We start from the raw sequence: 12,428 nt of genomic DNA on the forward strand, positions 1-12,428 counted from the left end.
TTTTGCTGTCTCCCTCCAGGCTAACTTTTCAGCTATTGCTACAGAGGATAGATAACAAAGAAACAGTGTTGGATCTGCTGAGAAGCAAGCAGAGCTTTCAACAGCTTTCAGCAGATCTGCGATGTGGAGGACATTAGTTTAATGCTGACAACGAGTAACAGCTCCAGGTTTTCAATGGAGCCATCTGAAGCCTCTGAAGAAACCCTGCATATCCACGGCCACGGGGGACACAATCAAGGATGCAAGAGCCTCCTGCTTGTTAACAGTCCTGAGATGTCTTACTCTCTGTCCATGCTCAAGTCAAGTATTTCAATCTCCATTAATTCTGTGGGTCTCTAATGATCTTGCAATTATATTCTGCATCTTTTTCAAAGTCAATTATAATGTCTTCCTTGTTCAATGGACTCAGAAAAGCCAGAAAAATAAATGAGTGGCAGAGCATATATAAATACTGGATGATTTCACTCATTGTGAAATCCTAAAATGTGGATAGACACAGAAGCAGAGAATAGAATAGTGGTTACCCAAGAAGGAGGGGATTAGGAGAAGAAAAGACTAGCAGGAAAATTTGGGCCAGAAAATTGGGCCAAATTCTCAGGAAAATTTGAGTGATTTTCAAATTCCTTATGTATTTCTTATTCATATATCACAAATAACATTATGTATATGGATGTTACTCAGCTTTCAAAAAGGAGATCCTACCATTTACAATGTGGTTGGACTTGGAGGACATTATGCTAATTAAAATAAGCCACACATCCCCAAATATTTCATGTTCTCACTTGGGGAATTAGAAAATAAATAGTCAAATATACAGAGCCTAAGAATCAAGCAGTAGTTCCAAGGTGAGAGAGGAGGGGAAAACACGTAGGTTAAAGGGTGTAAAGTAGCAGATACAGAGTGATAAACAACAAGTCTGGAGTCCAACAGCACGGTATTCGGGCTTTTTGTGCAGTAAGAGGATTTTATCTGCTCCTGCCTCAAAACAAACACAAAAAGATGGATAGATGAGATGATGTACATGTTAATTTAGTTCAGTTTATTGATCATTTTACTACTTCTATATGTTTAACAATACCATGTTGCATACTTTAAGTTTAATAATTAAATTTATTTTGAAAATTGTGGTTATTTAACATATGGGATATATTATATCTTGCTTTTATTTTTAATTGGCAGACAAAATTATAGGTATTTGCTGTCTACAACAGTGGTTCTTAATCTTTTTGGCATTAGGACCTGATTTCATAGAAGAGAGTTTTTCCATGGGGCAGGGGGTATGGAGTGGTTTTGAGAGGATTCACAGGAGCACACAGCATAGGTCCTTGGCATGCGCAGTTCATGGTGTGGTTCAAGCTCCTGTGAGAGCCTAATGCCACTTCTGACCTGACAGGAGATGAGCTCAGGCAGTAATGCCAGAGACGGGGAGCGGCTCCCCCACCACTTACGTCCTGCTGTGTGATACCCTATCAGCCCATTCCTTAGGGTATAGGGATGGCTGGTCTACAACCTGATATATTAAAGTATATGTACATTGTGGGTGGCCTAAATCTAGATAATTATAACCTCACATAGTTACCACTTTTGTAATGAGAACACTTGACAACCGTTACTTCCATTCCATGAGCATTTCTTAACACAATGTATTATCAACTGTATTCACCATGTTGCACAAGAGATCTCTTGAATTAATCCCTTCTGTCTAACTGAAATTTAGTATCCTTTGACCAATGTCATCTCCCACCACCCTTCCTCTGGTAACTACTACTCCATTTTCTGCTTCTATGTTAGTATTTTTGGATTCCCTAATGAGTGAGATCATGAAGTAATTGTCTTTATGTGTCTGAACATCAATTGTTTATATTGTTAGACAAAAACTAAGTGTAAATCCTTATATTGCAATGAATTTATAACTTTCTATTAAAGGAGAAGAATTAGACTACTAGAATTGAATACAAGTAGAGAAACAGTGTAGAATGGCCAGTCAGTCTCTTGGCAACCATTTGTGAACTGTGCTAATAAGGTGAGAGACATACATATGACCATTCCCTAGAAGTAATAAGTACATTCCACAGATATCTGTTAAGCATTACCAAGAACAAAGAAAAAATAATTAGTTCTTCCTAGTAGGGGGTCAGAATGAAAAGTCTTTCTAGAAAGTTGTGTTCTTAGCTGGGCCTCAAAAATTAATGATTGTTTTGACAAGAACATTTCTAAGCCTAAAAACAGCATGTTAAATTGTGTAAACCAATGAAATTGAATAGACTATCTGGAAATGCAACCTATCATGTGTGGCAAAAAGGGTCAAAGTTCAATGCTGTGTCAGGGTGTGTCCTGGGATAAAGACAGTAAGATAAGAGGACTCCTAAGTGACAGTAGAGAATGTAAGCTTGCTCGGGCTTTCTCCACCAGCTTTCCACCAGCCACCAGGACAGGGTGAGGAAGACCCCCTTGGGCAGGCCCACCAGCTGACGGCTTGGCCTCATGGGGGCCTCCAACAATACATCCCCCCTCCCTCCCAACCCAGCCCCCCTGGCCTCTGGCCTTTTGGCTGTGCAGCTACTTGGTTACACACTGCAGAGAAACAGGGGGACAAAAGCCATTGTCCTGAGCTCCAGAAGTGAAGAACAGAGAGAGTGCCTGCCTGCCTCAGGCTCCCTAATGAAAACAAGCCCACTGGAAAAGTGAAGGGAATGTCTGCAATAAAGGCACGCCGTGATTGGTAAGTGGGCAGGATCATCAGCTCACATCAGAAACTGGACTTTCTTCAGGGGAAAAGCAGCTGAAACCTGCAGTAGAAACTTGCAGAGTGCAACCCTGCAGGAGGACAGGGAGCTCAACTTGGGACTTGCAACCAGAAATCTACCTGAATCTCACAGGTCTGGGACTAGCTTACTGAGACTCATTGACTTATAACTGCACACTGCTGCTGACCTTATTAATTGTGACAGCAGAGACACACCTTGAAGGAGGCCCTTTATTTTTTAAAGGTGATAGCTTAATACCTATCACAAATTGTCGTTCTTTAAGAGATATTTGATGCTATGGTGTTGCTGATTGTGTGACTTGGGCTAAGGTGTCATGATTGATCTAAACAGTTCTCCTTCCTGGTATAATGAAAATGAGATAGCCTCAGAGTCATTAGAGACTCAAAACCTAAAGGCCAGCTATATCTGGTGGACACCTCTGAGAAGCAATCATTCCATAAGGGTTTTAAATAGAGCAACAAAGATACTTACAATAAACAACTTCATAATATCAACCCAGGAACTATACCAGGGACAGTACCAAAAACAAAAATGAGAAGGCATTTAAGCAAGTCACAAACCCAGACTTCCAGCCCTCAAAAGGCAATTTCTGGGGGAAATGAGGTGCAAAAGTCTGATAATCAACCACCTGGACACCCTGAACTGAGAGCACAGGAAGTAACAAAACAGATGAAAGAGGCTCTAGAAAAATTCAAAGCAGAAATAATCTCCCAGATAACTACAGAGATGGTGAGCAGAGTGAAAGACATGATTAGAGGCTCTAGAACAGAAACTGATAAAAAAAATAGATGAGCTCAGAAACATGCTGGAAGCCAGGAATGCCCAGCATAAGAAAGAAATGGAAACCATGATCGCCCAACATAAGAAAGAAAGTGAATCCATGAAACAGATTCAAACAGATATTCAGGAGATCAAAAACTCCATTGAAAGTGTGCAGAGAAGATGAAGAGAAACTGAAGTTAGAATATCAGATAGAGAAGACAGGATTGCGGTGAAGGACAATGAAAACAGAGATTTCTTAAAAATAGTAAGGGACCATGAGAAATCAATTCAACAGCCTAGATGATGCAAAGAAGAATAACATAAGACTGATAGGAGTCCATGCAAAAACAGGAGAAAGTACAATTGACATAAAAAAACTGTTCACAGAAGTAACAGTAGAAAACTTCCCAGACAGAGGAGGAGAATTGGACATACAGATAAGTGAGTCACATAGAACTCCACCCAGCCATGATCAAAAAACGTCTACACCTAGGCATATAATAGTCAAGGTCCCAGAAACCCAACAGAAGAACAAAATCCTACAGGCAGTTAGAGAAAAGAAACAAATCACCTATAAAGGAAAGCCCATCAGAATCATGGCAGACTTCTCAACACAAACCCTCAACTCAAGGAGACCCTGGAGTGAAGTATTTTGAGCCCTAAAAGAAAATAACTTCCAACATGGACTGTTGTATCCTGCAAAAATTATCTTTCAAAATTGATGGGGAAATTAGATACTTTCATGACAAAGAACACCGAGGAATTTCATGAACACCAAACCAGCACTCCAAACAATTCTAAGCAATATCCTAGAAAAAGGCAACGAAGGTCACAACTCCATGAGGCTCAACAGAGGGAAGCCACCAGACAAGGTAAGAAACAAAAGGGAAAGGGAGAAAAAGAAATAAGAGCCAGCAACAGTAAAACATCATGACAAGGATGAGTCAATATCTCTCAATTATAACTATCAATGTTAATGGCCTCAATTCACCAAAAAAAAAAGAAGCAGACTGACAGAATGGATGAAGAAGCAAAATCCAGCAATATGCTATATACAAGAAACACACCTAACTCAAAAAGGAATTCATAGACTGAAAGTAAAAGGATGGAAAACAGCTCTCCATGTGACAGGAACCCAGAAAAAAGCAGAGGTAGCAATCTTACTTACAAACAAAGTAGATTTCAAACCAAATCTAATTAAGAGAGGCAAAGATGGTCATTACATCCTTGTGAAGGGAACAATCCAAGAGGAAGAGATGACAATCCTAAATATATATGCACCAAATGCAAATGCCCCCAACTATACAAAACAAATATTAATGGACATGAAAAACCAAATAAGCACTAATACAGTTGTAGTGGGGGACCTCAATACCACACTATCACTAATAGACAGATCATCTAGACAAAAAAATCACAATGAAATTCTAGAACTGAACCAAGCTTTTGAACAAATGGCCTTAATAGATATTTACAGAGTGTTCCACCTCACAAAATCAGAATACACATTCTTTTCAGCTGCACATGGGTCATTCTCCAAAATGGACCACATGCTAGCTCACAGGACATGTCTAAGTCAATATAAAAGAATTGAAATTACCTCCTGTATATTATCAGACCACAGTGCAATAAAATTGGAGATCAATAACATGAGAAAGTGCGAAACTCCCACAAACACCTGGAAATTGAATAACACCCTCCTCAACAACCAATGGGTCACAGAAGAAATTAAAGAAGAAATTAGACAATTTCTACAAGTAAATGATGATGCCAGTACAACATTTAGGAATCTATGGGACAAAATGGAAGTAGTTCTATGCAGGAAATTCATAGCAGTGAATGCCCATATTAGGAAAACAGAGAGAACTCAGATAAATAATCTAATGCAGAACCTCAAACTCCTATAAAAAGAAGAGAGTAACAAACTCAAAGCCCACACAAGAGAGGAAATTATAAAGATCAGAGCAGAAATCAATCCATTGGAGACTAAGAGAATAATATAAAAAATTAATGAATCCAAGAGTTGGTTTTTTGAAAGAATAAATAAAATCGATAAACCTTTAGCCAACCTTATCAAAAAAGGAAAGAAAAGACTCAAATCCATGCAATTAAGAATGAAAAAGGGGAAGTCACAACAGAACCAGCAGAAATCCAGAGGATCATCAATACCTACTTTTGAGAACCTGTGCTCTAACAAAATGGAAAACGCAGAAGAAATGGACAGATTTCTAGATACACATGAGTTGCCAAAGTTAAATGAACAAGATATAGAAATTCTAAACATCCCAATTACAATGAGTGAAATTGAAAATGTAATAAAAAAATTTACCAACAAAGAAAAGTCCAGGTCCTGATGGCTTCACTGCTGAATTCTACAAGACATTTGAAGAAGAACTAACGCCATTACTCTTTAAACTCATCAAGGAAATTGAAAGGGAAGCAAGGCTTCCAAATTCATTCCTGGAAGCAAGTGTTACTTTGATTCCAAAACCAGGGAAAGACCCAACCCCAAAAGATAACTACAGGCCAATCTCCCTAATGAACATAGATGCAAAAATCCTCAACAAGATACTGGCAAACAGAATACAGAAGGTTATCAAGAAGATCATACACCCTGACCAAGTCATACTTATCCCAGGGATTCAAGGATGATTCAACATATGTAAATCAATAAATGTAATACACTATATTAACAGAGTCAAGGACAAAAACCATATGATCATCTCAATAGATGCAGAAAAGGCATTCGACAAAATCCAACACCCACTCATGATAAACACCCTACAGAAAATTGGAATAGAAGGTTTTTATCTCAACCTGATTAAGGCTATCTATGAAAAACCAACAGCCAACATCATACTAAATGATCAAAAATTGAAAATTTTCACGCTAAAATCAGGAACAAGACAAGGTTGCCCACTATCACCACTCCTGTTCAATATAGTTCTGGAAACATTAGCCACAGCAATTAGAAAAGAGAAAGAAATGAAAAGAATAAAGATAGGAAAGGAAGAAGTTAAACTCTCATTATTTGCTGATGATATGATACTTTACATAGAAGACCCAAAAAACTCTACCAAAAGACTTCTGGACTTAATTGACAGATTCAGTAGAGTAGCTGGATATAAGGTCAACACTCAAAAAACAATAGCCTTCTTATACACAAATAGCAGATTCATTGAGAGAGAAATTAGGGAAATAATTCCTTTTACAATAGCACCCCAAAAAATGAAATATCTAGGAATCAATCTAACAAAGGAAGCAAAAGACTTCTACACTGAAAACTACAGCACCCTGAAAAAGGAGATCGAGGAGGATATAAGAAAATGGAAAGACATCCCTTGTTCCTGGGTAGGAAGAATCAATATAGTGAAATGGCCATACTTCCAAAACTACTATATAGATTCAATGCAATGTCAATTGAAATTCCAACAATATACTTCACAGAGCTAGAGAAAACAATCCAAAAATTCATTTGGAACCAGAAGAGACCTAGAATAGCAAAAGCAATTCTGGGCAACAGAGACATGGCTGGGGGTATCACAATACCTAACTTGAAGCTATACTACAAAGCTACTGTGATAAAAGCAGCAATAGTACTGGCAAAGAAACAGACCCGAGGATCGGTGGAATAGATTAGAAGATGCAAAAACAACTTCAGACATACTCAGCCACCTCATCTTTGAAAAAGGAGCCTACCACCCTCATTGGAAGAAAGATAGCCTATTTAATAAATGGTGTTGGAAAAACTGCATTTTAACCTGTCAGAGATTAATACTAGACCTATATCGATTACCATGCACTAAACTGAGATCTAAGTGGATTAAAGATCTAAATATTAAGACAGAAACACTAAACTTGCTGGAAGATAAGTTAGGTAGAACTCTTGAAGATATTGGCATAGGAAAAGACTTTATGAACAAAACCTCAGTAGCACGGGAACTAGCAGATAGAATCAACAACTGGGATTTCATCTTATTGAAAAGCTTCTGCACTGCAAGAGAAACCATCAATAGAGCTAATAGACAACCTACAATGTGGGAAAATTTTTTTAGCAGCTGTAATTCAGATAAAGGGCTACTATCTAGAATATATGAAGAACTGAAAAAAATCAGTTCCCCCAAATTCAAAGACCTAATTCAAAAATGGGCACGTGCAATGAACAGACATTTCTCAAAGAAGTAAAAGCAGCAAATAAACATATGAAAAAATGTTCAACGTCACTGGTCATTCGAGAGATGCAGATGAAAATAACACTGAGATTCCACCTCCCCCACAAACAATGGCTGCTACCAAGAAATCAACCAATAACAAATGCTGGTGGGGGTGTGGGGAGAAAGGAACGCTTCTCCATTGTTGGTGGGAGTGCAGACTGGTGCAACCACTGTGGAAATCAGTGTGGAGATACCTCAAAGAACTAAGGCTAGAGGTCCCATTTGACCCAGCTATTTCCCTGCTGGGTATTTTCCCAAAAGAATTAAAAGAATCATACCACAGAGATATATGTGTACCCATGTTTATTGCAGCACAGTTTGTAATAGCTAAAGCTTGGAAGCAGCCCAAGTGCCCATCAACTGGAAACCGGATAAAGATGTGGTTTTTTTTATAAAATGGAGTACTATTCAGCCATAAAGAATGAGAAACTAGAGTCATTTATAGCTAAATGGATGCATATTGAGGCCATACTCTTAAGTGAAATAAATAGGACACACATGTGTAAATACCGAATAGTTTCTCTAGTGTGAGAAACTGAGAGTGTAAATAAGGACAAAAAAGGATTAATAACCAATAATTGATACTTTGAAATAGGAAAAGGTCCAAAGGGGTAGGGGTGGTGGGAGGGGAAGGGGAAAGGAAAGAAGGGAAAGGAAAAATTATGAGAAAAGAAAAAAAATGGAAACGAAGTCTGTGTAAATAGGGAAGGGTGGAGGGGTGAAGGGCGCACAGGTAATGGGGAAAAAATAAGAACCAAGATGCATCGTGTACAGGTACAAGCACCCAAAGATAAATGTAAATGTATTGTATACCTAAAATGTACCAATAAAAGAATTTTTTAAAAAAAGAAAACAATTACTATGTTCTTTGTACATGATGGTTCAATAATTGATAGCAATTATAAATTTACTTTGAACTTTAACTCTTCGTAATCACAATTAAGAATGACACTTTGCCTATTTCTGGATCATACAGTAGTTCTATTTTCTGTGTTTTAGGAACTTCTATAATGTTTTCCATAGGAGCTGTACTAGTTTACATTCCTTTCAGCTTTGTTAAGGATTCTATTTTCTCCACAACCTCCTCAGCATTTCTTATCTTTTCTTTTTTACTGATATCCATTCTTATGCTGATGTCTCATTGTGGCTTTTTTATTTGAATTTCCCTAACTATTAATGATGTTGGAAAATGTTTCACATATCTATTATTCCTATTTTTTTAATAAAAGAAATGTCTATTTAGGATGAGTGCCTTTTTAATTAGGTAATTTGTTTATGTAGGTTTTTGTTCTTGTTGTTTTGCTATTGAGTTTTTGGAGTTTCTTATATATTCCTTTGTCAGATATATGCCTTGCAAATATTTTCTCCTATTTCATAAGTTATGTCTTCATTCTGTTGATTATTTGCTCAGCTGTGCAGAACTTTTTATTTTGCTGTAATCTCATTTGCTTATTTTTTTGTTTTCTTTTGTTTTAGTTTCCTTTGCTTCTGGGATCTTGTTCAAAATAAATCCTTACCTACTTCAATGTCCTGAAATGTTTCTTCTACTTTCTTGTAATAGTTTAATATTTTCAAATCTTACATGTAAGTCTTGAATCTACTTTGAGTTGATTTGTGTAACTGGTTTTAGATGGGGATCTAATTTCATTCTACTGCACATGAATATTCATTTTTCTCATCATCATTTTTTGAAAGGCTCATCCTTTCTCCAATGAATATTCTTAGCAGTATTGTAAAAAGTGAGCTGTCTAAAGATGCATGAGTTTGCTTCTAGACTCTCTGTTCCATTGCACTGGTTTCTGTGTTTTTTGCCAAAGTCATTCTGCTTTGATGACTGCAGCTGAGTAGTATGCTTTGAAATGAGACAGTGTAATGTCTTTTGCTTTTTGCTCAAGATGATTCTGGCCATTTAGGGCTTTTTGTAATTTCTTAACAATTTTTCCTTCTTTTTTATTAGTTTGTTTTTTTCTTTCTCTAGTTTTGTGAAGGTTGCCACTAGTATTTTGTTAGGGATTGTATTGAATCTGTAAATCACTTTGGGAAGTATGGACATTTTAACTATTTTGATTCTTCTCATCTTATTGTGTCCTCTTCAATTACTTACATCGATGTTTTATAGCTTTAATTGCACCAACTTTTCAGCTTGTGTTTAAATTAATTTCTAGGCATTTTATAGCTATGGTAAGTAGGATTGCTTTCTTGATTTTATTTCAAATAACTGCCTATTGACATAAACAAAAGCACTAATTTTGTATATCGATTATGTGCATCACAATTTTAAAGATGGTACAACTACGCCTCAAGGAGATGAAACACTTCTATTGTCTTTCTTTTTGATCCCTTGATTAACAGATTAGTATAACTTAAAATTTGACTTCCTTTCCACTTCAATCCACAACTTTAATAATGTTCTTATTTGACATAAAAATATTAACCACTTATTACTTACACAGAGTATATTTTTGCATTTAATGAAGCAGCTTTTCACTTCAACAGTATTCTATAAATCCCAGTTTCTGATTGTTTCAAAACAGCAATGCCAAAAATCCCAAATATTTGATGGATATAATTATGAAGGTTTGTACAGATCAGTAATTAAACATCTTTACAACTGCAAAAGTTTCTTGGTTTGGGACAAGTTTATGGTATCTGTAACATGATCTCTGGCCACCTAGTCGTTCCCTGGTGTGAATTGGTATATTTTATAAATCTGTTGCTACTAGTGCTATCAATAAAAAGGAGAGAGATAGAAAAAACTACATTTTAGATTGCAAGGAATAGTGAGAATTGATTGCTGCCATTTGGAGCTCCTATAGATATCACAGGAACACAAAGAAAGATCGCTGTTAAAATCTATAAATAATGAAGAATTTTAGAGGAACAATGCATCTTTGATCTCCAATTTTCTTGAAATAAGGAAAAGAGTAATTTCTCTCTCATTGCAAAATCTATGGTGAAAGTGTCTCTCTCAGCACCTAGAATGTTGCCAAACTTCTGCATGCCTGGTACAGAGTTTATGTTTAAGTATTGGAATGGCCTTGACTACTAGCACAAGTGTACGGTCTTAAGTTAGCCAAATGTGAATCAAATCTGACAAACTCTGAAGTCCTTTCTTTTCCCTGAAGAACCCGATTGCAACATAAAGCATACATTTCTTGAAATATCAAATAATTATGACTGTTAGATTTTTAGGTAAATAAAAACACAGTATAATCCTTACTCATTAATTCAGTAAATTCACAAATTTTTAGTGCACTGGGTCTTGAGTTTGTCTCTAAGAAATCAGTGCCCCACAATTTGTTTGGTGTGTTTTATCACATGACAGGTAATGAAACAGGTTCTCTGCCGATCAGGTGATGCAGATTCAAATTGTGACTGTACTAATCCTCATAATCTGATCTTGGGAAGATCAGTCCACCTCTCTGGCTCTTTCTTTGTTCATAAATAAATTGGCAGTAACAATAATACTTCGCAGAGCTTACTGCGTTAAATGAAATCAATCAGCTTAATGAAACAGTGAATTTCTTGGCACATAAAACATGAAACTAGAAATATTACTATTCCAGAGCTGAAAGAATACCGGATATCCTAATAATTCCCCAAAAAAGACAGAAGTAGAAAAAATATCATCTTTACTTAAATAAACTCAGTGTCCAACAGATACTGGCTTTTAAAATATAAGTTTGTAAGTGATTTGGCTGTAACAGAGCAGAAAGTGGCCAACTATATTTAAAAAAACTAGCAATGGATTTTTTTATGAATTGTCATTTGAGCTGAACTCTAAAGGATAAATAGGAGATGAATAAGACAACAGGTGGGATCAAGGAATTTGAAGAAGCATGAACAACATGCAATGAACAGCAAAGAGCGAAAGCATTTTCATGGAAAATGTGCTGGGGATCTACTAAAAAAATCAACAAGAAGAAGAGATATGGTGGGTTTGGGGACTAGATGGGAATCTGAGGCCCAGATAATCCTTCTACCTCAAAGATATTTCCATTAGAAATTTTTTTAAATGTTTATAATAAGGAAAAGACATAATCCCTTGAAAGGTAGTGAAAAACTAATTACACAAAAGCATAACAAGAAAATCAAAGAAAATTGGACTATGAAAATAAATAATCAAAATTATTGAGTTGGAACTAATGTTCTTGCAGTTTTATAACCCCATCTTATTGTCAATTGAAAAAAATAACTTATCTACAGATTGTGAGTTCTAGGAAAGTTATTAAAACAAAATCTAAATATAATGAGCAAGTGGAATTAGCAAACCAGGTGGTGTGGAGGAGTGATTTAGACATGTCTCAAACACCAAGCATGAATTAATCTATTTATGTTGTATCATTATCATTATTAGACAAAAAAATGAAAAGACAAAATGTTAAGCGTATACTTTATAGATATAAAATATTTATTTAAGCATTTTAAAAAGTTGAAAAATTCAAATAGATATAAATTGGATTTGTTCAAGATTTTTTTTGGAATTGTAAGAGAAAAAACTGAAAAGTTCAAATATAAGAATGTAAAACCTTCCGTGGGGTTGTTTAGAGGTATTAAACATGCTGTTATTCACATTGTTCAAAGGCCCTAATTAATTTCTACTGATAGAATAAAATATTTTCAGAGTATTTTACTTGATTATATCTAGCAACTAACTAAAATGTATAAATCTACTAAAAAGTGT

Source organism: Heterocephalus glaber, unplaced genomic scaffold (genome assembly GCF_053883595.1).
Source record: "Heterocephalus glaber isolate CG9 unplaced genomic scaffold, H.glaber_assembly_v1.0 deba00001555, whole genome shotgun sequence".
Taxonomy (NCBI): Eukaryota; Metazoa; Chordata; class Mammalia; order Rodentia; family Bathyergidae; genus Heterocephalus; species Heterocephalus glaber.